General features: G+C 35.9%; 1 long non-coding RNA gene across 4 annotated transcripts; it reads right to left on the bottom strand.

Moving 5' to 3' along the window:
* Nucleotides 1-11,812: 11,812 nt before the first annotated feature.
* On the bottom strand, nt 11,813-15,637 carry LOC110871971. 4 transcript variants are annotated; one of them, XR_002554022.2, is made up of 7 exons: nt 15,405-15,637; nt 13,763-13,984; nt 13,136-13,225; nt 12,946-12,991; nt 12,691-12,801; nt 12,450-12,594; nt 11,813-12,048 (listed from the first exon to the last, which is right to left on the bottom strand). It is a non-coding gene; the product is annotated as an uncharacterized LOC110871971 (long non-coding RNA). The 4 variants fall into 4 exon arrangements; XR_002554017.2 differs by having other exon boundaries at nt 12,700-12,801; XR_002554021.2 differs by having other exon boundaries at nt 12,700-12,801; nt 15,477-15,637.
* Between the last annotated feature and the right edge of the window lie 10,899 nt (nt 15,638-26,536).

Here is a 26,536-nt window from a genome sequence, read left to right as displayed (position 1 = left end):
TACGCTGCGCAATGAGTTGAACGTTTTCTCGATGTCTTTCAACATTTGGTCCTCCTCAGGACTTTTAACCACTAGATCATCGATATAAACCTCAATATGCTTTCCGATGTCACCTGCAAAGGTCTTGTCCATCAAGCGTTGATATGTGGCCTGCATTCTTCAGGCCAAAAGGCATCTTTGTGTAGCAGAAGATTCCAAGATCAGTTCTGAACGCTGTCTTGTCTTCATCCTCTAGCTTCATCTGAACTTGATGGTATCCTTTGTAGCAATCCAAAAAGCACTTCCATCGGTATGGCGCGAGAGAATCTATTTTCTTATCGATCTCAGGCAAGGAATAGCAATCCTTTGGGCACGCTTTGTTGAGATCGGTGTAATCTACGCACATGCGCCATCCGCCGTTTGATTTTTCGACCATCACGGGGTTCGCCACCCAACTCTGATATCTTACCTCTCGCAAGATCCCGGCTTTGAGCAGCTCACATACCTGCTCGTTCATTGCTTTTGTCTTGTCTGCACCTAGGCTGCGCCTTCTTTGGACCTTTGGCTCGACAGAGGGGTACGTGTTTAAGCAATGCTCGGTGATGTTGCGCGGGACACCGGTCATGTCTGCCGGTGTCCAGGCAAATATATCCATGTTTCGAAACAGCAGTTGCTTTAGACGTGTTCTGATGTCTGACGAAATGGCGTGGCCAATTGTCACAGTCTGCTCAGGGTATTTTCGGTTTAAAACCCATTTCTCTGGCTCGGTCGTGGAGACCTTCGCCGCCTTTGTTGGGCGCAGCTCTTCAGTTGACATTACTTCTTTCTTGGCATATATGATTGCTACTCCTGTCTTGGTTGGGAAACCTATCGCAGAATGAGGCGTTGAAGTCACCATGTTTAGCTCGCCTTGTGTTTCCCTCCCAATAAGCACATCATGCCTCGATTTCACTGGCATTACCATGAAGTTCACATTTGTTGTTCTTGAGTGTTTCCCGTCAGAGAGCGTGACGGGGAAACTGATCTGTCCGAGAGGAAAAACCATCTCGTTGCAAAATCCAGACAAAGGATAATCGACTGGCTCGAGTCGCGCTTTATCCTCCTCATCCAACTGATTGAAACACTGTTCGTAAATGATGTCGGCAGTACTTCCCAGGTCTATGAATATGTAGTCAGTTTCATAATGCCCGATTATACCGGTAATGACCACGGGACGTGTGGCGCGAGGTCCGCCGCGCACTACCGGAAATATAACTTGCTGCTCTTGCCAAGAAGGTTCATAAGGGCGTTTGCCTTTCTCTTTCGCGCTATACTTGGGTCTGTTGACCATGTGAGTCTCTAGTCGTCGGACCTTTTTGTGGTTCCCTTCGTCGTGGCGCTAGAGTTGACGGGTTTCCTTGCGTACATTCTTCACTAAATGGCTTAGCTTACCGCTTTTGAGCGCTCTCTCGATTTCTTGGCGCAAGCTATAACAGTCGTCGGTCAGGTGCCCTGAATCTTTGTGAAAATCGCAATACAAGTTGGGGTCTTGCCCTTTCTTGTTTGTCATTGGCCTGGGGGCCTTGAAATCGATATTCTCCGTCATTAATACCTCCTTTGGCGTTTTTGTGAGCGGAGTCCAGTGTTTGTCACGATTGTCATCTCTGACCGCCTTCTTGTAACCAATTCGGTCAATCGTTTCTCGCGCATCTTCTCTGTAGCGCGGCCTGTCGTCATGGCCTCTTGGTCTCTCAGACTTCCAGTCATGACTCTTGTATTTGTTACGCTTGTTGTTGTTGTCGCGCGTACTTCCTCTTGAGAATCGATCTTCAGGGTAGTAGCCCTTTCCGCCAGCAAGGGACTCCTCAGTTTGCGCGACGATTTTTGCGGCTTCCATTAGTTTATCCCACTCCTTTGGCATTCCATCTTTGCCTGTGATGGTTCTAATGAGACTATCGCAGCGTATAGCCTTTTTGAAGTGACAGCGCATGAGTTGCTCACTGACGCTGCCTATTTCCAGACATTCTTTGTTAAAACGCGTGATGAAGTCCTCCAGACCTTCACCATCTCTTCGCCAAATATCTTCTACTTCGGCTGTGTCGCGTTGGTAGCGACGTTGTTGGCTAAAGTAGCTTAAGAATTGCGTCTTGAAATCTGTCCATGATTTAATCTTCCCAGGCGGAAGGCTGTCAAACCAGGCGCGAGCCGCTACGGTAAGAGTTTGAATGAACAGGTGGCACCACATGGGCATGTTCCAACCTCCCATGCAGCCCATACTCGTGAATGTTCTGACGTGATCGTCTGGGTCAGTCAACCCATTGAATTTCCCGACAGTTGGGGGTAGCTTCTCTCGTGAAAGCGGCGCGAGTGCAATTTTCGGGATAAACTTGGAGTGTTCCGCAGCTTCCGGTGGTCTGTATGCCAGGCGGAAGTCTCTTTCAGCTTCTTCTGTGTAGCCAATGTGTTGTCTTGGCTTGTAGTACTCATGGTTTTTTGGTAAACGATTAAAGACTGACGATTCCTCGTCACCTTCCCATGTGGGATCATACGGGTCCGTTTCTTCCCATTCGTTGTTCATGTTGCGCGGCGTGAGCCGGCTGTGAACAGGGCCTCGTTGATGGTTCGACGGATAGTCGTAGTAACTATCCGTTTCCCCTCTTGTATCGCGCGTGTCTTGTACGCTTAAACGTCTTGTAGGGGGAGGCCTGTTGACTTTGCCTTGTAGATTGGCTGGCGGGGGCATTTGGCGCACCCCCTGACTCTGAGGGGTGACCAAGGACGGTTCTGCCGTCAAAACTGCTTGCTGCGCGATCAGCGATTGGTATGCTGCATTGATGGTGGCGATGTTCTTGGCATACCACGAGGCTGGGGTTTCGCCTTCTGGTAAGCCTAGTAATGCAGATACATTTTGAGGTGGCGCTGTGTTCGACGGTCCTTCACCGTTGTTCCCTGGGGTGACCACTTGGGTGATGCGGTTAATGCTCCCGAGCGGACCCCCAGTATTGGTAATTTCAACTTCGCCGATTTCTTCGATTTGTTGGGCTTGGAAGTTTTGGATTCCTTCACCCAACGCCATGTTAGAGTTGGTTCCGAAACCGAACTCTGGAATGGTTCCTTGACCAGTCATAGTCGAAGGATGAAAAAGATGTCAAAGGCTCAAATAAAAGAAGATGAGGGTGGTTATAGAAAAAATCGGTGGGCGCCAATGAAGAAACAGTGATCTAATTAGGGAGTTAATTAGATTGGTTTATGTTCCTTTCATGATGGTTAATCTTCCTAAGGATATTTGAGCTCCGACTTGGTAATCTGACCCTGCAAAACAGAACACCGTTACTCGTTCAGAGGGGAATGTGGGGGTTTTCCTCTTAACCAGGCTCCGGCGTGAGAATAAGCGACTACTTTGAGAGTAATTAAGTGCTAAGAGTGAGAGTAGAGGGAATAGAATGTTTAACCTGTGGAATGAGGTCTCTATTTATAGCCGGAGAGGTGTAAGGGGTTATGGGCTGATGGGCCTTGGGCCGGAAGCGGACAACAAAACGGATATGCTCTTTGTCTCACTGGCGTCGACCGCTTAGTGGCTTCTAGACGTTCATCGGTGCTGGCGCACCTTGATTGGAGCCACGTGTCATTGTTGTCGGCCTTGTTGTCCTTCTGTCATCAGCAGACAAGTGGAGATCGTGGGACAGTTGTCTCCGTCCTCTGATTGGTGCCACGTAGGCGTCCTTGTGTACTTCTCGTCAGGCGATCGTGGCGCACGATTGTCCAGAGCCTGCTAGACGCTCATTGGCTCCTTTTACTGCCACTTGTACCTTATGTACCACTGCGGGTAGCTGTGCGCTTCCCTACTGAGTGGCTCTTGTTGGACAGCAAACTAATCCGCGCGGGGTTAGTATGCTCATTTGTTCCATTTTTATGCTAAGTGCTGATATCTGAGCCTTTTGTGGGCCTTGCCTCGCGCGGGATAAACTACAACTTGTGTAGGTCGCGCGTGGATATTATTAATAAGTTTTCTGAAATAAGGAGTATGGTTCCGCGCGCAACCTGGGCGGAGGTTTGCGCGACTTTTTGGGACCATACCCCTTCACGTTTTGAGTCCAATTTTTTTCATTTTATAACGATTTGAGTCCAAAAAATTAGACTCAAAAGGTTAAAATTTGGACTCAAATGGTTAAAGAAAATGCTTATAGGGACTCAGGTCGTTAAACTTTTTGCTCTTGGACTCAACTAATTAAAACCACTAAAACACATGGACTCAAAAAGTAATTTACCCTTCTGAAATTAGCTTCTGTCATTTTTTTAAATAAAAGTATAATGTTCAATATAGAAACTTATTTTATTATATTTTTTTCGCTTCTTTAGTTCAGTTATTTACTTTTTTATTTTTGTTTAAGACAAACTAAATCCTTGTTTTATGTTGTAAACTAAAAATTAATATTTTGATCGTTAAATTTGTAATTTCGTTCTAACATATGTTTTGTACAAGTGAATTCTAAATGTTTTTCTTTATGGTAAGTTATGTTATGCGATACAATCTTATAATAAAGATAAAATAGTCTAGTGGCATTTTGGGAGTGAGGTAAGACTTTGGGATCAATAGGTCTTGAGTTCGATTTCCATAATGGGGGTTTTCCCATATTTATTGGGTTTCCTCCTAAATTGGTGTATATGCATTATGCCTAGTGGAGATGGATATGATCGGGTGGTTTCGCTGGTGGCACGATGATACTCCAGTGATCCGTCAGTGACCCAAATTTACCGTTCAAAAAAATAAAGATAAAATAGATACGAGATAGTTAAAATTAATAACCAAAGATAAGTATACAAAGACTTTGAGAGAATTACTCATATGAATACACACATTTCTTAGTTGAGAATGAAATTTTGAATAAAATTTTTGGTTTTATTTTCTTTTTATTTTTAAACTAGCTCTCTTGTGTTGTGGAATCATTTTTTTTTTTTGTAATTTCATTCAGATCAATATATTTCTGGTCTTGGTTATCATGTCAAAATCAAATTGTTTGTTATTAACTTTTTGTTGGGTGTTTATTAATTAGATAGCAATGCATGTATTTACATTTACAACTACTAAAAACATAAGTTGCCTACGTAAGCCGTTAATAGTGCAGCCATTCAATTGGTCAAAAAGGGAGGCAGGGATAATAGTGTCAGGCAGCTGCCTGGCACTCCCGTATTGGCCCAACAAATTTACGATTTTATCCCCTTTAAAATTACGATTTTGCCATCAGCTAAAAATTTATGTTTTCGCCCCCGCTAAAAAATAAATTTACGCTTTTACTCCCAGCTAAATATTTCAATTTTACCCCCGGTTAAAAATGACGATTTTGCCCCGTTTCAATTTACAGTTTTGCCATTAGTTTTTTTCCCTCAAAAATACGATTTTACCATCATTTTTGTTTCTTTTCCTGGTGACAATACAAGTTTGCCCCCAGTGTAAAATTACAGTCGTGCCGGCAACTTCCTGGCACTCCCCGTTGGTCCATTTAGTTTACCATTTATCCCCGAATTAAATTTATGATTTGGCCCTCAGTTAAAAATTACGTTTTTCCCATCGTTTTAGTTTTTTTACCAAAACTATAAAGGTTTTTTGTTTTGATTGGTTTACTCGATTTAATTATTTTCGTGTCAAGGAGTTGCCTAACACTAGCTCATTAGTCCTGAAAAATTACAATTTTGCCCTGAGGCCAAAATTACGGTCTTACCATCGTTTTTGTTCTTTTTTCTAGCAAAATTATAGTAGTCTTTTTTTAATTGGTTTAGAATTATTCGGTCATCGCCCCGCAACGCGGGCGGGGCATCTACTAGTTATTGTACATATACAAGTAGATTACAATGTTATGATAAGGCAATGCATGTATCTTTTGGAAACAAAACAGTGTTTGCTGACCATAGATCAACGACACTAATGATCCAGTTGAGTACTCTTAAACCTGTATTACGCGTACGCGGACTAGTTGAGCCGACGATTCGGACCGATCTGTGTGGATCAGATTGTCATATTTACGTTTTTTTAATCTTTTATTTTTCTTCCCAAAATCTTAATTAGTTGTTCATTTATTATTTCATAGGTTTTTTTAATCTTTAATTTTTCTCCCCAAAATCTTATTTAGTGGTTCATTTATTATTTCATAGTTATATTTTATCTATTATAGATTTATAGTCTGTTTATAATATTACAAATCCATAGCGAAAGATAAATTAGTTCAATGTCTTATTTTAAATTAGCTATATTTTGAAAATTAACAAGTTTATTTAGTTTTTTTTTAATGGTAACACCTCTTAGACCTATATGTTTTTAAACCCACATTTCAAGTTCTATATCCAAAGTTTAAGCTCAACTCTTTATTACTAATTAATAATTTAGTTATATCATTAATTACATATATTTGTTTAGACATACGTTTAGTTATAGCTTAATATATATCATGTATTATAGCCTAATATTAAGTTGGTTTTATCATTATTATTTTAGTGTTTATAAATATAAAGTACTATATAAATAGTTTTATTATATTTAAATAATATATCCATCTAGGCTCGTGAGTCTTGTCAATTTAGGTATATAAAGATAGAATTGAGCTTCTTTGGTTTACTGGCTTCAATTGGCGCTCAAACTTGTCTACGTTTGTTTCGATTCAATCCTTTAACAAGGTAATCTCGAGGGGCTCAGAGTGAATCGGCTCGTTTACACTTTTTTTGCATGAGAGGTTATGCCTCTTAGTGGGATTCAAAGCTATACAAAGTCATCATCTTGATAATGTGGTGACAATGTTGATGAAGACCTTTTCCAATAGTTGTAACACTCCCAGCGTACTTTTTGAAACTACACGATGACTAGTTTAAGTGTTTAACATCAAGCCACTAAAGGAGACCACACAAATGTGACATAAAAAAGTCCCCTTATCATTATTGATGCCACCATGCAATGCAAAATATGTATAGCATGTTATAAGATGGTTGTGAATGTCAAAGTTTTGCCTTTTTTTCAAATGGTATGATTATGTTTATTTTCTGGTTGAATATGAACTAATATTTGTACTCAAAAGTCATAATACACAAAACCCAAAAGTTAAAAAAGTCATAATATACAAAACAAGCATAACATGTTATTAAGATAGTTGTGAGAACACCCGTAGTGTTTTTCTTTCTTTTTTTCGCGTTTTTCCCTAAAAAAAACTCTAAACACTTCATAGACCGTCCCCTTTGACGTTTTTTTTCGATTTTTTGTCCCTAGCGTTTTATTTAATAAAACGCCAAATTCACACGGAGATCAATATTGGACCGTTATGTCCAACGGTAACAAAAAAATATTTATTTTAAATCCACTTTTTTACCTATAAAAACCCCACTTTCCACTCATTTTTTTATAAACATTACCCTCTTCTCTTCAATAATTCTTCATTTTTTGCAAAAAAAAATTATATCATGAATCCCTACCAACACCCTTTCGGTGTTCCATCTAGACCTGGCAACCAAAATTCATATCATCCGAACACCACCCAAACGCAATCATCCTTCAATTTCCAAGAGATGAACCCGAGTATGATGGCGTACGCACAAATATTAGGCATGTCCCTGCAATTCTTTCACGGTCCACACGGCTTTGCATCCATGGGCGCTTCGCACCCGTCGTAAGAAGAAACCGAGCCCGACATTGAAACGGTACCAGAGTCACAACCTGAGCCCGTAGCCGAGGCATCTCAACGTGGTAAACGGTCTCATAAAAAAAGAGCCAAACGCTCCACGCCGGAATCAAACCTACATGGCTTGGTCGAAAGATGAGAAGTACGCGTTAGCACGGGTGTGGCTCGGCATAATGGAGGACCCCGAATTTGGTAAGCGTTATTTACCTTTTTAAATAGTTTGGTAATCGTTTTTATTTTCAATTTTTAAGAGTATAACAATATATTTGTTTTATTTTTTGTAGCTCTACCACTTTTTGGAATAAAATTCGCGAACATTTTTTAATGCGAGAGGTTGTCATAACCGTCAAAAATCCAGGTATCCGTACAATTTAATTAACTATGATTAGTGCTTGATGACTGTGCTGAATTACAAATGACTGCTCTCTGATTACTGCATCATACTTACATGTGCATCACATACTGCATAATGTCACATCATATTTATATACAAACCATATTGACATAAATGATGCACAAACCACAGCTAGCACAGTAGGGATGGCAATGGGTCGGGTTTGGGACGGGTTTAGGTAATCCCAAACCCAAACCCGATTAGATAAACTTGTCCCAAACCCGTCGGGTTTCTAGCGGGTAAATACTCATCGGGTATACCCGCGGGTTTCGGGTAAACCCATTAATTTAAAAAGATTACTCGTTGGTATACTCATCTCAAAACTCATTGGGTATCTATCGGGTAACTACTAACCGGTTATATTTTGTATTGTTAATATAAAAATATATATCAAATAACTACAATGTATACGGAATAGAATACCTATATGTGTAAAAAATGGATGTATCATATATATACATATTAATAATATAAAAGAAATTATATCAGGTATGCAATCGGGTAAACGGGTACACTTTATCGGGTAATTGGGTCGGGTAAACGGGTATATTACTAAATCCCAAACCCGTCCCAAACCCGCGAAAAAAATAAAAACCCGTCCCAAACCCGATTAACCGACCCCAAACCCGTCCCAAACGTGTCGGGTTTCGGGTTTACCCATCGGGTTCGGGTTTGATTGCCATCCCTATAGCACAGTTAGCGGATAACTCAGAAAAATGCTGGCGAGGTTCAGTACATAGACAGACAGTGTTTTGAGACCCAGTATGGGCCAGAGACTAAGTACTACACTAGTATAGTGTGTAGGGAAGTAAGGACTACAAAACTGCTTCACTAGGTGATAGTTTAAGTGCCGGAAAGTGCCTAAAACCCACTTAAAGTGCTTAATTCAACATTTTTCAGCAAAAATCAGCATTTTTAACAAGTTGGTAACATGCAAAAATATGATTAAATGGTCCTGAATGCTTTCCCAAGTGTCGGGAATTAAAAGTGTCACAAAAGGGTACATAAAGATCACTAAACGGTATAGTTTGACACTTTAACGAACCGGTATCTAACCGAACAACCGGACACTACCCGAAACACCAAAATTTGACTAGAAGCATTGTTTTATTATTTCTGAGCTAGTTATGATCCCCGAACACCCTAACACACTATATAACACATGATATGCTTAAACACTAATCATCACACTTGAAATCTAACTAGATCTCCTAACTTGCCATTGAAACCCAACCAAGTAACCCCCCCCCCTGGTGGACGGTCACCAAAGTGGCCCCACCCTTGATCATGCTAAATCTCCTTTGATTTGGTTAGAGATTATGTCTTGTACATATGAAGCACATTACCCATTGGTTAAACACTTAAACCTAATTATAGTAAGACATGAAGGATCATAATCTCACACACTTCACCTTCATCTTTCTTCCTTCCCTTCTTCCCCCTCTCGGCCGAACATAACCCACCACACCACCACCATCTTCATCTAACTTCCATCCATTTCAAGGTCATTACAAGGTGTAAGGAGCCATACAAGAAAGCTTGGTGGTCTTGGAGATTGAAGGACCTCTTCCAATTGCTTTTATCCAACACATTTGTCACCTTCATCATCTTGTGTTCATCCCTAGCCATAGAGCTAGTAGTAAGGCCCTTATGATCTCTTGTTACTTCTAATTTTGTTGGTTAAAAGATCATATATGTTGTTAATCTTGATGAACACTAAAGAACATAATCATGAATCTTTAACATAAGCTTATTAACATATGAACACATGTTGACTAGTATTGTTTTGCTTCTTGATGATTGATGATTTGTGTTAGTGATGTTAGACATCATAAGAAACCTACTAGATTGTGATTAAACACATGATCTAGTAAGTTAAGGTGATGATCTTGTGAAAGGCCAAGATCATCATACTTTATGTCTCTCATGAACTTGAAGTATGAAAATGATTTTATGAATGATGAAACATGTAACATGATTACTAGACATAAACTTGAATGATTTCAAAAATAGTTTTCCAAAGAAACCAAGTTAAATAACAAGATTTACATAGATTTGGTTTTTACATGAACAAACACTATTTTTTGTGATAAAACAAATGTAGAAACACTTGTGAAGCAAGAAGATTTCATAAAGGAATGTTTTTGTAGAACATGTTTACAAGCTGTAAACGCCTAAATCTTTCATTAATGAAGTTTATAAAGAAGTAAATACATTTTGGAGGGTAACTAAACCTACTAAACACACTACCAAGTTACTACAAGTTTTTATGAAAGTTCAAGTTCATAATTGTTATGTAAATAGCATTGTTTTGGCACTTGGTAAGTGTAGATTGATTGTTGATTGTTTGTGATGATTTTAAAAAGGAAAATGATATGCTTTGATAGCATGGACACCTCCACTTTTAGGGGAAACTATGCCGAAATTTTCTAAAAATATAAACACTTAGAAAAATATTTTCTAACTAATATTTACAATTGTATTTTAACTATGGTTTTCAATATAAACTTTGCCATAATTTTTGTAACAAAAATACAAGTATTGGAGGTTGGTTTTTGTAAATAAAAAATAACTAAATATGTATTTGAAAGGTATATATATGTATTTAGAAGACACATTGTGTGTGGTTATTTGTATACTAGGTTATCACCCGGGTGGCAACCCGGGCTGGAAAATTTAAATTACATTAATTATAAGTGTATCAATAAAAGTAATCCAAATAAAGTGTTATTAGGTATGAAGTTTTCTTTATAAGCCGTGTACAAAAACATCAAGAAAAAGACAAATAATTTTACATTTACAATTTACTAAAAGTAACATGAGATTAGTCCACTCTTTACTATCGATCTTCGCAATGGCCGTAATTGAAGCTGTAATAAAATTTAAAAATGACTTTAATAATATAATAATCATATAAACAAAAATGATATTAGCAAGCCAGCTTACAACCAAGAAAAACAATGAGAAATTTTGTTTTTTAAGTTTTGGTAATGATAAGCAAAAAATAACAGTGACACAATCAGCTACCTCTAGGTGTTTGTCCAATGTAATGACGTATGTTGTCGTATAGGCTATCACTTGGCAATTGTTGTGGTCGACAAATTGTTAACTTGTTACAATTTTGGGTTTGCAAAAGTCTTTCAATCAATGTATCACATATTTGAATGACCCAACTTGTACTTAGGCTTTTGCAAACCCAAATTGTTAACTTGTTACAATTTTTGAGTGAATGCAAGCTATATAAAAATCCAAAGAAAGACACCTAGTTGGCAGCGAATTTGTTTCTATTTCCTAAAATACACACACATATGGTGAAAGCAAGTATAATGTGACAGAGTATTTGGATAACACCTAGCAAACTCGACCTTATAGTTTTGATGTTTTAATGGTTCGGCCCAGTTTAGAACTTGTAACCAGCCAGGTAGACCATTATACCATGTTTGATTGTTCCTTCGATATTGAGTTCCTCCTCATCCGCACAACTTCTAAACTCATCTGTGAGATCTTATTATTTTTGTTCCTACAACGAATCACACCCAGTTTCACTAATCTTAATGGAAAAAGCCAATAATTCAGTATTTGAAAAAAAATGATAATAAAAACAAAGATCCATCATTCAGATAATTATGTTTAGTTTCAGATAAAGAATTCTTTATCGCAGCATCCGAAAGTTCTCTTTCAGAACTTAAGGGATCCTCTACAATTCTAACATCAGTACTCTTTTCATGAACGCTTATGGCTGAACTAACTAAAAAAACGTTCACAATATGGTAAATACAAGGAAATAGAACCAGCATTGTAGATATTAAAAAATAAATAAAAAACTGGTATAAATAAAGTTTACATGGTAGTGCTTCAATGATGGATATAGAGTTTGAGAAACTATATGTCTCACAACAGGTAACATGTACAAGTAAGAAATAGATTTAAAAGAACATATAGCAGCAGATAAATCACAAGTCAAACCCGAGAGTCAACACTAAGAAAGTCCCAAACTTCAATACATCCCGATATAGTTGGAGACTGCATAAAGCTCTGCAAAATAGCAACGAAATAGATTACAAAAATGCAACGAAATAGAAAAATAGCATGAAAAATATACTACGCACGAAAGATATATTTAAAACATGCCTGATGACAAAAATGCCCTTATATTTTTTTAAAAGATAACAATGGCCATTGTATAGAGCTATCAATTAGCAACAATTCAATGTAAAAGAACCAGTGTGTTTTCTTCACTCATAGCATTCCCGCATGTATTTAGCCGAATTTGGTATTACACAAAACTCGATACGTACTATAGTGGCCTATGAAGTGGTTTCGATTAACAGGTGGGCTTAACAAAAAATTGTTGAATACTTAGGTAACCCTATATTTTAATATGCTTTAAAATTATGGTGAATTAGATTTAGTAATTCTTGGAGAAAATGTGTCACCTTCAAATATATATCAAGAAGTTTGCAACGTTCTTGAATAACATCCACATCAAGTCCCGTTGACAGAAAGTGTCTTGGTGGGAGATGAAGTTTATACTCTGGATATTCCTTAAGATGCCGGTGTAACTCCTCAAAATGTCGAAACCTGTATATACAGCTTATAACTGAGTTAAGAAAGTACTGCATAGCACCAAAATAAGTAGTTCAACATAAAGAGCTATAGCATAATAGTATGGTATACATTTAACACCTTCTTTTAATAGACCAGTTAATATTGTTGACATCTGTAACAGATATCGGATAAACAGCAAATGTCTTAGAGCCACTTTTTCACAATGTTGGCACCCAACACCTGCAATAGTAAACTAATTATATCTTTCATATGTTCTGTGTGTGCTAAGTAAAAATATCTAACTAATTAAATAAACATGATAGACTCAGGTTAAGTTTGTTCTCTTTAATTAGCTTTCACTTGGGAAAAGTCTTGTGAGCTTACCCTTTCGGTAAATTTGTGTCAGCTCGAAAATTTAATACGGGTAATCCTATAAAAAAATCATAGAATTTGATCAAACAACCTCAAAAGGCAAAACTTAAGAACAGGTTAAAAAGCATCTATTCAAATTTAATCAAAAGGCAAAATTAAGAACATGTTAAAAAGCATCTATTCAAAATTTAAAGTTTCATACCCCTTTTCGACCAATTGTGTCTGCAATTCTTCCGCTCGTAACAGCTCCAATCATTGAACCAATTGTTATTATCGAACCAAAAAGAGAAAACTACAGAAAAATATAAATCAGAAATTTAATAAATTATTGAATTTACACATTGAGGTTCAGGTTATATGGTTAAACCATAGCTTCTCTTTTGCCAAAATTATGGTTAAACCAAAAGCAAATGAACAATTCACTAAACGTATCTTATATGGTTAAACCATAGCTTCTCTTTTGCCTTTCATATTTGTATTTCAACAAAAAAAGCAAATTAACTCGCTACCAAAGATGAACAATGTAATCATGATTAAAAAAACACCTTTCCTGTCACAAGCTCATATATATTTTATCAACATGAATGTGCAAGTAAGTCCATGGTTATGAAATAATAGTTGCAATGATAAAGCCCATGGTTATGAAATAATAGTTGATTTTCATGTGTTGCCAGCAACACACATAACATATCCAGATGAGCATCGTCTCTATGAGTACCTCAACTCTACCAAGTAACTACCATCAACCCAACCTTACCCGAGCCACTTCTAATCATTTAAAATTTATGTTGGTCTAGTTTAGCAAGAGGGTACATATTTCATCCAGTACCTTCTATACACATAAGACCTGCTCCAATTATGGCCAGCTACTCAATCTTCCGAGGGTCCGAACATTATATCTTTCTTAAAAAGATATATTCAAAACATATATACGATTCTAGGACCAAAATGTTGTGATCACATCTCTTCTACTTTAGTTTTCCCTTTAACAACCTTCTCTTTCGTATTTACCGACTCGTCCCGACCCGTTCTGCTACTTCAGAAACATTTCCTTTTGCATAATAGTGCCGCCATTAGGTTCAATAAAATAAAATAAATAAATAACATCGAATACATTTTTCTAAAGGAAAAAATAAAATCCACCCTCATGGGACTTTTAACGCATTGACCTAATTCCTTTGTAGCCATCTTTGTACCATGTTTCCTTTCTTCATTACCACATCAGCAAACAAAGATATCAATGAAATGAATGGAGATTAATATATATTTAAATAGTACATTAGATATTAAGCTATTTCAATATAAAAATCCTATTACTACATATAATGATTATTGAAAAAGAATAAATACAAATTTATATAAAACTTTGTAGCCTTTAGATCGGTGTTGGTTATATTAGTAACTCCTTGATTATCTAACTCATCATAGTACAGTTGTGAGTTTCCACACCTAAACTCCAGTACCTAAAGCATATAAATACACAGTTTGAAATAATTGTTGTGTTTAGATTCAACTTGATAATCAAACAAATAAATAAGAATTGACCAATTACATCAACAATCAAAAAGGCACTATAATCCATATTATTTTTTAACAGAAAAGGGAGCCTTCATTCATCATCATAAAGTCAAATCCTCTAGGCAGAAGTTAGAGGTGGCACTTGTACAACAAACACATACAGCAAAATTATCCCACTATTGTACTCACCACCCCTTTTTCACACCATTCTTCTAGAGTTATACAATCTATCTTTGCTCTCTACTTTAACCATAAAAATGCACTCTCCTTGTTTTCTTCTAGCAGACCTGTATATACGTTCTATGGGCTCCCTTAAAGACTTTGTCATTTTTATTAAGCCACAACTTCCACAGCTTGTTCACTTTTTTTCTTCTTGTGCATCTCCTCTTCTTTCACATATGTGAATATCTCCTTACCGTATTACACTAATGTAAGTTCTTTAGTTCCAGCCATACACTGACTAACCACCAAACCGTTTTGGAAGTGAGGCAAGAGACTAATGCGGAACGTAGCTGCAACATGGGCATAGCCCATAGGTTACTTCCAATTTACACTTCCCTTTTACTATAATCTATAATATATTTATGTTCAAATGAATAACAAATTTTCAAATTTTGATTCAGAAAACCAACAATAATACTAATAATGAGTACATGAATTAACAGCCACAATGGTGAAGGAGTCGAAATCGTCTGAGTCAACAGATCTTATTCAAATTCTTTCTCCAAATAACCTATGTCTAAGATACAAACTCTACTCATTCTCAACCTGCTAATCAATATAATTATACTAACAATAATCAAATTACAGCCCACAAAACCGTACTAAGTACATATTTGATCAAATCAATCGTAATAAAGTTCCAAAAAAACATAATAAATCAAATTAACAACAGGAAGATAATAAATCAAAATCAATTTGTTGAGATAATAAAGACAAAGCCAGGGATGTACACAGTCTAAAGACTCATAGCGACGTTGAGGATGGTGTCATCGTGTCGACTGTATTGATTAACGAACCCTAACCTGTGATTTGATTATCTTCAATCTTTGATAAAGAAAAAAAGAAATTGAGACCACGAGGATGATGAACCAGAGGGTTTGCAATGAAGGGTGGGAGGCTAGGGTTTAGAATTGAATCCAGGATTATCAAATGATGGATTTAGGTTTTAGAAGGTTTATATTGGCGGGTCAAAAAAAGGGGTATGGATCAAATGCTGTATCCATATATAAATAACATTACCCATTCGTTTTCCCGCCCAAAAAGTGGTGAGATTGCACCACAAGCTGACACATCAGCCCATATTATTCATGTTTATTATATATAATAGACTTGGTGAAATAGTTATATTATTTTAGGGTTAAAATAATATGACTTAACAAAAATACCAACAATTTACAATCCAAAATATTACCAAAAATCACCAGGAATAAATATATAAGTTACACACATAATATTGTGGAACCGAATGAAAGAATGTAACTTACAAAATATTCCGAAAATACCGTTATAAATATATTTTTGGTAAATAATATTTTGGATACAAGAAATGAAAATATGATTTTTGTAAATATTACCAAATTATATCATATTTTTGACAAGGAGAAAATATATTATTTTTGGGAAGTAAAAATATATTTTCTTGGAATTTTTGGAAGATAAATGATTTTTGGAAAAATATATATTTTCTTGGATAAACTTGGAATACATTATTTTTGGGATAAAAATGAGTTTACATGTATTTTCTAAATTTAGACTTGAAAATACATTAATTTGGATACTTATTCTGGAATAATTAATTAGAAGTTAAGTATAAAAATACTTAACAAATACAAGAATACGAAGATACATGTATGAGATACCCCCATCCTTGGGAAGGAAATACTTGAGAAGTATTATTAGAAAAATAATGTTTAAACAATTATTCCAAAATTTACAAATATAATCGAAGTTGAAATATTAATTATTTTGACAACAATTATATAAATTGGAATGATAAAAGAAACGTAACTCAAACACGTAAATACTAAGGCAAGGCACGACCCGTTCGTCTAATAAACCCTAGCACTTAGTAGGTAGTCGTGTTTGCTGAAGGGATTTGAGTTGCGAGTACTGAAGACGCAAGACAGTGAGTTCATGTCCCCCTTTTCTTTTAACTGTTTTCAGTTTTATAACTTCGGGGGTGAAATACATGATACAATTGTTTACAAACGTTTTATACATGGTATGGTTAGCTAAGGAGGGTTACTGCTTGATCATGTGAAAGGTGGGTATAACACTTAAGGCCATTAATCCTCGTCGTAGGACCGAGGGACATGAGTGATAGATCTATTTGGGTGTAGCGAGCCCACACCCATGTGGACCAGGGTGGCCCATGTGGTGACTATGTCCACATACTAATTCCGTGGCAAAATCCGCTAGGTTGAGTTTTCTTGCACCATTTCACACATACTATTGGCCTTGCAAACCATTGGTGATCTATTTTTTTCCTTATTGCTACATACCAGGGCTTACATACATACAGACATACTCTAAAGGTTTATTCATACACAAACACATGAACTCGCTCAACTTTTGTTGATGTTTTCAAATTACATGTATTTTAGGGAACTAAGTGGATCTGGCAAGTGTTGCATGTTTCAAGCTGCGTCATGAATAAAAAGATGTCATCCGAAGTCGTAGGGTTTAGGAGATGTATCTTAATCCTGGACGAGATACATGGTTCTAAACTCGGTTTTATTTAAGGTCTTTTGTCGAGTCTTAGTGAACTCCTTCAAACATGTTGTGGTTTGTAAGTTAAAATTTGGAGTCTACGTATCAGACAATCTATGTTGTGGTATTTTCAAACTTAATTTATGGATGAACATCTTATGGTTTTATCATATAGCGTTGTTATGATTGAATGTTATGGTATTAAGAAAGTCACCCCAATAATCATGCTTCCGCAAAAGTCAGGGTGTGACAGAGGTAAAGGTGAGTATCGGGACAAAGATTCGATATCAAGAAAATGGGCCAATAGAAAAGCAGAAATGTCATCAGTACCAAGAAGTTTTCCAACGCACGAAGGATAACTGGGGTAGCGGACAAAACGATGCAAATATATTAACAAGATCGTTGGAGGAGTACAACCAAACAAAAGGCATTTTTACATAATTGAATTGTTGGGAGCTTCTACGCCTAAGTCGTAAATGGTCTAACGTACCGAGCATGACGACTAGTGGTAGACGTAAAGCAAATTGGTCCAAAACATCACTCGGTTGATCCGGAAACACCCACTTCCGTTGCTCAAAACTTCGACCTAAAGATTTAATTTGGACGACGAGGATGAGGATGTGGAGTTGGCCCGACCACCCGGTAGAAGAAGTGGGGAAAAGAGGGAAACGCGAAGTCGTCTTCGGCAAATTTCGAAATGAAGCAAGATTTCGAAGAGATGAACCGACGCCTACAAGACATTCGAGACCTCGGTCATAGGCGTTATGTAAGAAAGAAATGCCGAAAACAAAAAATTTGTTGCGCTACAAGAATCGAGGCAAATGGAGAAAGATATATAATTTTTGTCTAAACCGATCGATCACCTCGTAGGAGACGCGTTGATCCTAGCGGAAATGCATCAGCAACAAATCTGTGACAAATACGGACTTTAGATTTTATATTTTATTTTTAGCATTTTTTGTTTTTTTTTATTTTTAGTAATGTAATTTTTTTTATTTAATGAAATATTATTAGTTTTAATTTGAAAAGAAAAACAAAAAAAATTGGGTAATCATTGGATGGGGTATTATTAGGCACTATACCACTTCTTAACAAATGCCCCATAATGCCTCAATTCTGACTAGAGCACCACATGACGGATCATGTCTAAGAATGGGGCATTATCTTCACCCCCGTACACATGCTCTGAGAGCCCATTTATGTAATTTAGGTATTAAAGGGAAGCATTGACAAATTAAGGATTTAGGCATTTGCAATAAAGAGGCCAGAAGTTCTATTTCAAATTTCTGCTTAAGTTCTTTTGAATGTTTGAGGGAAAAAAAGTCAATAATCTCTACCAAGGTACATTTATGTATACGAAATTAGTTTAAGTTATCGTGTGTTACACGAGTGACTTCACAATAAAATATATTATTTAACACTGTTGACACAATTTTCTTAATGAAAGAAATGTTAAATTACTTATGTAAATACTAAATAACATTGAATTAAAAGGAATGACTCCATATCTGGTTTTTAAACTTGATAAAGCAATGTACAATAACAATAAGTGAAAACGGGTTGTTTTAAGTAAAAACCAACCCTAGATAGTGATTATCCATGGCTTTTGTAGATTGCCATCGCGGAACATATAGCTAATGGAAATTGCTTCATTTGAAATGTGAAAGAAACCTTTTTATCAGAAGGTATCAAATTAATTCTAGGTATAAGTAATTACATGCTAACAAACATACTGACTTTGATCATAGACGATTTCGAAACAAATTGTTTGTGCAATTAATTTTGCGTAAACTATGTTTCCTTATTATCTTGTGAAGCCATGTGGATAACAACTAATTTATATATATACATAGACAAAAATGTATTCAAATAAGCAAAATACCAAACTCTTAAGGAGTACCATATTTATTGAAAAAGCAGTACATTTGGTTAGCCACAAATGAACAATCAATCATAGAAATGTCAATATAAATTTTAGTCAAACCTAATTATTTAATGGTATGTTAACTATAAAGTTGTAGTATTCAGTCTATCGGAAAGTTGTAGTATACAGTCTATCGGAAAGCAATATATGAACAAACATCATTTTATTTTTTAGGAAGCAATATATAGCACTCAGCCCTCCAAGGGGTTTCCAATGAATTGTCAGGTCCAACATTTCCGGATTGTGTTAAAGCAGTAGATACCGACTGATCATGTAGATCAACCAATAATACAATTTAAGTGTGACCCCAGGCAGAGCAGATGTCTGGTATGCTTCAAATTATGGCTAGACCCTTTCCTACAATGACCGGAACCACTCATTTTCGATCAAGGAACAACTTATATCCGTCGTCGTACCTCAATACCCATGGTGATCACTGTTTTGGTTCCATTATCAGTAAAACTACATTGATCATTCCACCAAAACTCCATTTTGTTGCTAAAACAAAAATCATCCAAAACTGCCAATATTCGGATCAGGTACTTTAATTAGTTTTTTTTAATTCCTTTATATGACATTTTTCCAATATAGAACTTACTGTGTTTCGCATTTAGGAACAACGTTTGTAGAATAATATAAAACACATTTTTCACTCGAGTTACAGGAGCATGACGGTCGAGATCACCTACTTCAAGAGTTAGGTTTATGAAAATTTATAGGATCTGTAGAACACATGTTGAAATTTGCAGCTTCCAGTTTTCTACCATCAGGTAATGTACTAATGTTATTTGCTTATGTGACAGTTATAATATTTATTTGATCATAATTGAAATATTAAAAAAAAGAATATGTATACGTGATTAAATTTCTTTGTTACCTTGGTAGCCATCTTACTATAATACTAAAGCAACAATCACTGCAATAATCAATAAAAGTTTATATGCCAAAATTGTGATCCGAAAATAATGTGCCTCTTTATTAAAATATAGAGTAAAATATTAACAAATCTCATCTTTTCATAAGGGGAATAATTAATAAGTATATTTAACTCCAATTATAAGTCTCGCAGATATTTTAATTTTTTTTTTTTTTTTGAAAAGATAACTTCATTAAAACAAATCCAAAACCAAAAACAGGCGGAAAGAACAACAAACAATTAAAACATGTATAATGGACATTTTATCACTGTTTTTTTCATCTTTTCTCAATCTGCAATACTTGTGGAATTCTAGAATATCCTTAAAAGAGAAAGCAAATAGAGGAGGAAGTTTGGTCCAAGTGCAAAACATGTTCCACATCCTTTGAACAATTTTACATCCAATTAAAAGATGATCAACAGTTTCAACTGCTTCCCCATATAAAACACAACTAGAATCAGGAATGTTTATGTTGCACCTGGTTAACGCGTACCTTGTCGGAATTCTGTATTGCGCCGCCCTCCAAATGAAAATATTAGACTTGGCGGGGAGCCATTTACTCCATTTGACGACTTCGATATCCGTTAACCGCCTCTTTAAGAATCATATTCTTCACCGATCCCGTAGAAAAAAAATCCCTTTCTCATCTCCTAGCCACCTCCAAGAGTCTTCATTTCTTTTTAAAGTGATCGAAGACATAAGAGTGCAGCAATCGAGCCAGTCGCTAGTTTTAGCTTCTGTAGCCGGGTATGTTCTCCACTGCCAATTCCAGACCGCATTGCCATCCTACAAATTACATCTCTCCGACACCTTACAACATTTATCAATTTCCAATGCGAACAGACGTGGCCAGTTGTACATCAGAGGACCATCTGCAATCTAGTAATCAATCCAAAATCTTAACTTATCTCTGTTTCCTAACACCCCTTTCAGATAACTAAATACCCTTTTTCCATTAATCGATATCTTATTAGCCACTCTAGCGATGTTATTCCAGACTCCCGAGATTGCCGGGTTACAAGGAACAGCTGCCCATCTTTTATCTGACCCATGAAAAGCGTCTATAACCAATTTCCATAAACTGTGAGAATCCGAATGGTACCTCCAAACCCACTTGATAAGGAGCGAGTCATTAATCGTCTTCAATCTACAAAGACCCAAACCTCCCGCTTTCTTTGGGCATGCCACCCTATCCCACGCGACCCGGTGGATCTTTTTCACCTCGCCACTTCCTGCCCATAGGAATAGTATAGTAATCTAAAAACACAGTAAATAAGGAAGGTCATTAAGTAAATAAGAAATGTCATTAAGATGAAAAAGGGAATTAAAGCAAAATAGTTTCCCCCTAAACCAAAGAGAGGTGCCGTAACGAATTATCACATGACAATAATAGACTTAAGTTTATGCCAATGTGACATAAAATTGTTTTGTTTTAATATAATTAATAGATGTAACCTATCAAAGAGTAAATCTTACTCCATATTTGATGGTAACAATCTTTTAAGCTTATTCTATGATTTGGTCTCTTCTTATAAGGTTTTATTACTGGTCTATCCTTTTTTCAACATCATACATTGCATATAAAAATTACCAACTTTGGTCTAGTATTTGGGTTTAAATAACCAACTTAGTTCACCCTCGTGTTAGAATCATAAAATATAAACCCTTGATACGTTTTCATAGTTAAAAAAAGCAGTTAACAGAAATTGAATCTCTGATAAATTCTTTACCTGCCGTAAATGAATCTTTATTTAAAACAACGAATTCACATTTTAAATTTTCTTTTTTCAAATTTCATTGAACATATAATTTAATTCGTTTTTCTCTTATAATACTAAATATTTAAAAAATATCTAAATACACCATTTTCAATTATTATTTTTTCTATGTAAATATAGTTTTACTAAATACATGAAAGATTATAGACTAGACATACAAAGATAATCCATATGTGCATCTTTTAACCATTTAATCAAATGCAAGTATGCAACTTAATTCATATCCCTAGCCCATGTTTCAAGCCCAACAGTTCCTAGCCCGTTATTGCCGTTTCACCTCCAAGCCCACCAAATTTAGCACATTTGATTCTAACACCACCTCTCACAAACAAATTTCCTAGCTAATATTTTCCATGTTTTAGTAATTCTTTCAATTATTTTAAATAAAAATTCATAACAATATTTTCATGTTTATGTCATAATATTGAGATTATTTAATCATTTAAAACTTCATGTTTAAATAATCCTTTCCATTATTTAAATAAAAATTCACAACAATATTTTTCATGCTTGTCTCATAATATTGGCATCATTTAATCATCGAAAACCACAAAGAAAATTTAACACCACCAATACGGATTCTATCTTTTTATTTTTTGTAGTTCTGAGTTCAACACCGCTACTAACACCAAGTATCCACTACTCAGGTAACTACAAATCCGTAGTGTTTTTTTTTTATTTAATTGAATATGACATTGTTGTTTACGAAACAAAGGTAATCAAACTCAACAAAAACATATGCATTCAAATAAAATTTCAATGATTTCAATCTTTATTATTCTCCCAAAACTAGTCAGACTTTCATGTAGTATAATACTATTACATCATATGATGATAAAAATGAATATTACTTTTTTCCTTTCAAACTCTTACAAATGTTAATTATGTGTTGTGAAAAGTTTTTGACAAACTTTTTTATATAAAATCTCTTCTCTCCTCCCTTGAGCTTGGCCCAACCCTATTATCAATAACCAAGTACGAGCCCATGCCATCTGAAGCCTAAACTAAACACATTCCAATTAATTTGTTAATACTTTTGTAAATTCTCGCCCTCTATTAATATTTATAATACTTAAATATGAGAAATAAGTTTGATAAAAAGAAATGTCTATGCAACGCACCCCACATTTAATATACCATATATCAACATGAGTATGAAGTGTGTATGGTATGCTGGTTATGCTCTAGCATGTCAAGATGAATGTGTGTGTTCAATTGGGAAGTTAGAATATTTGATAGTTGACTTTCTGAAAAGTCAACGAATGTGAGAAATGATATGGTTAGGTTTTCTAACATGATTGTAAGATTAGTAAGATCATGTGAGGCATGATAGATTATTATGTGTTAAACTTGATGATATGATGAATTGTGTGGATTTGAATGATGCATTGTTAATCGATGCCTTGTGATTGTTAAAACTGATTAATGATGGTCATGTATGCTAACGAAGAATATGAATGTGGTGACATGAAAGGATAGGAACTATATTAGCACGGACTCAAGCACGGAAGGCTAACGGGTCAAAAGGAGACGATGAAGCAAGCACGAACACGGGTGCTTAAATTAAAATAAGTGATTCCTGAACTTAATTCCTTATTATGCAATGAAGTTTTGTATACAAGAGGAACGAGAATCATGAAAGGATGGATAGATAATGGTAATACCAAAGTAAGTAATGTTGTAATGGGTTATTTATTGTTTAACTATGAATGGACACATTTGTTGGGAGTAAACGGGTCAAACTTGGAATATATTTATCACAAGGATTTAGTTATGAAATACATTTAGAAAGTATTGGAAATGATAGAATAATGGTTTATATGTATTGATTAACTTATTGGGGGATCAAGTATTAGTTGTGGGAAAAAGGATGTCCAAAGTCTACAAATGTGTAAAGTAATAAAGATGCCCAGATGCTATGTGGCCGTGCTGAATTAGGACACGGTCGTTTCGATTTTATGTCCCAATATATATATATATATATATAGGGGTGCAAACGAGCCGAGCCGAGCCCGAGCTCGGCCAGGCTCGAGCTTGAGCTCGATTAACTTATGAGAGCTCGGGCTCGAGCTCGGCTCGATTCGAGCTTTGTTTTCAAAGCTCAAGCTCGGCTCGTTTGTATTTTATCAAGCTCGAGCTCGGCTCGGGCTCGGCTCGTTTATTATCTATTAATTAGTATATTAAATAAAATTAATATAAATAATAGACTTTTTAGGCTTGCGAGCTCGATAAGTAAAGCTCGGGCTCGGGCTCGTTTACTAAATAAGCTTATGTTTAGGTTCGAGGTCGGCTTGTAAACAAGTTTAAATAAGCTCGGCTCGGGCTCGGCTCGGCTCGTTTATTATCTATTAATTAGTATATTAAATAAAATTAATATAAATAATAGACTTTTTAGGCTTGCGAGCTCGATAAGTAAAGCTCGGGCTCGGGCTCGTTTACTAAATAAGCTTATGTTTAGGTTCGAGGTCGGCTTGTAAACAAGTTTAAATAAGCTCGGCTCGACTCGGTTTGTTTACACTAAGGCTCGATAAGGCTTGACGAGCCTAACGAGCTTCACATGTGAGGCTCGAGCTCGGGCTCGATAAACAAACGAGCTTTGTTTTGAGGCTCAAGCTCGGCTCGGGCTCGATAAGGCTCGGCTCGTTTTGAGCTTTTTCTCGAGCCGATCTCGAGTAGCTCGCGAGCCGCTCGGTTCGTTTGCACCCCTATATATATATTAGCAAGGTTGAGAATTTAGGCACTTGTATGGGTTATTACTCACTTGTATCGATTATACAAAACCCTTGAAGGTATGGGTCATGAACCAAGTGGCTCAAACCGAATAAATATTATATGCTTGTAGTACGTGAAAATAGTTGTGTAAGGAACGGGTGAGTATGTGACTGTATTTAAGCATGTAAAAGGATAAAATAGGTTTGTTAGTGTGCATGTACATATATACGAGATCAAATTGTATGTAAGTAGACAGACTATTATGTGCGCACGTATGTATGTATGGATGTATGTGACTAGGATTTGTACGTATAAATGTGTTAGTACATAAGTTCTATGTATGTGTATGGAAAGAAAGGGGTGTATGCATGCATGAATTGGAATTTTGTATATACGAACGAATGGGACTTGTATATGTGGTTTTAATATTTATGAGTATTATTGATGCTAACCATATTGCTTTTAAGAAAGAATGAAAGTGGAGGTATACTATTGTTGCCCTTATGAAGTTTCGACAGTGGGATGTAAAGATTGAAACTGGAGAGATATCTGAATGGATTAGTATATGTCGAAAGAATGTGACGTGGTCATTTTAATTATGTATGTTTAGATTATGTATAATGTCACCAAGTACTAACGATAAGAATGTATGTGGTGACTACAGGTTACATAGAATCACGGATCATCATCATGCAACATAAGCGGTTGAAGATCGAGTCATAACCTAGATTGTAGCGAAGTGTATTGTCATGTAGTTAGTAACGTATGTCATGTTATATTTCTTAACTAAGAAAGAATAATGTAAATATTGTTAAAGAGTCATTTTAAAGGGATTTTCAAGGATGCTAGAATGTTTATAACGAAAGAAACTTTAAGGTTCATATTTCCGTTGTGTCGTTTCACTTTTAACTTGTTAAGGTCTTACAGTTGAGAGTTTGAGAGTATTGAGAGTAGAATAAAATAAGTGTGTGTTTTATATAGATGTAAAATAAAAAACTGAATACAAAGTTTTTTTTTTTAAATTATAATCGATGTAAACGGTAAAAAAACAAGGGCCCACCAAAATAATGTCGTTATCGCTCGCTATTGCAATCGTGTGGGTTCAATAGTGCCCCTAATAGCTCGCAGGAAATGGTGGGGTGGGGCGCTATTGAAGGAAAAAAAGTTGAGATGGATGGGGCAATAGCGCCCATACCATCCAACCTAATGGATGAAAGTGTAAATGCATAATTAAATAGAAAAATCTATGGAGTCTCCTTCTCCACATGGAAAAACGTTGAACAACCTTGGAAAAATCGACAACCTTTCAGTTGATTCATATCATTGACTCGTGACTGGCCCGTAACATTGAGCAATAAACTCACAAATGTAAAACACACCCAACTGTCTCTCGAAATCAAGTATGTCATTCACCCACATACCCCTTTCTTTCTTTTGGTTCGTTTTCGATTACCTGCCACCTGACTGCTTATGTCACGTGACTTAAGTGTATAAACTTAATAATATTGAGCACACTTAAGTGCGTTGACTTAACAACTTCAAAGCACGGTTATATCTAATTTAAAATTTAATTTTTTTTATTTAAACTAAATACACACAACGGGCAGAGAACCCATCTTGTATAGTATAGCTTTAGATAAGAACCAAGTATCATCCAAGGATAAATTCCCCCTACTCAACTGTTTATTATTATTATGATTATCCTTATTTGTAGTTAGGTTAGTAGACTAAAATAGTAATATAGGACTCCTGGATAAGTCTTTATTAATTAATATAGTTTATTTTATAGAATGAGGAAAATAGTTAAGTTTTCAATTTTATCTTTTATACAAATTAGACGTGGCTTCCTATGTCTGGTTGCCAACATCCGTCAATCTTGCCACAACATATCGATAGAATGGTCTGGAAATATGTCCATAGTGAACCTTCCCTAGCCTTTCGACTAGTAAATGATATGCCACAACAAGATTGGTTTGAGGCCATATTGGTTATATTATCTTTTTATAACTTAATTAATCATGCTTGCATTTGAAGTTTAACAA

The sequence above is a fragment of the Helianthus annuus genome, chromosome 8 (genome assembly GCF_002127325.2).
Source record: "Helianthus annuus cultivar XRQ/B chromosome 8, HanXRQr2.0-SUNRISE, whole genome shotgun sequence".
NCBI lineage: Eukaryota > Viridiplantae > Streptophyta > Magnoliopsida > Asterales > Asteraceae > Helianthus > Helianthus annuus.
This window is presented reverse-complemented; position numbering and strand designations above follow the sequence as displayed.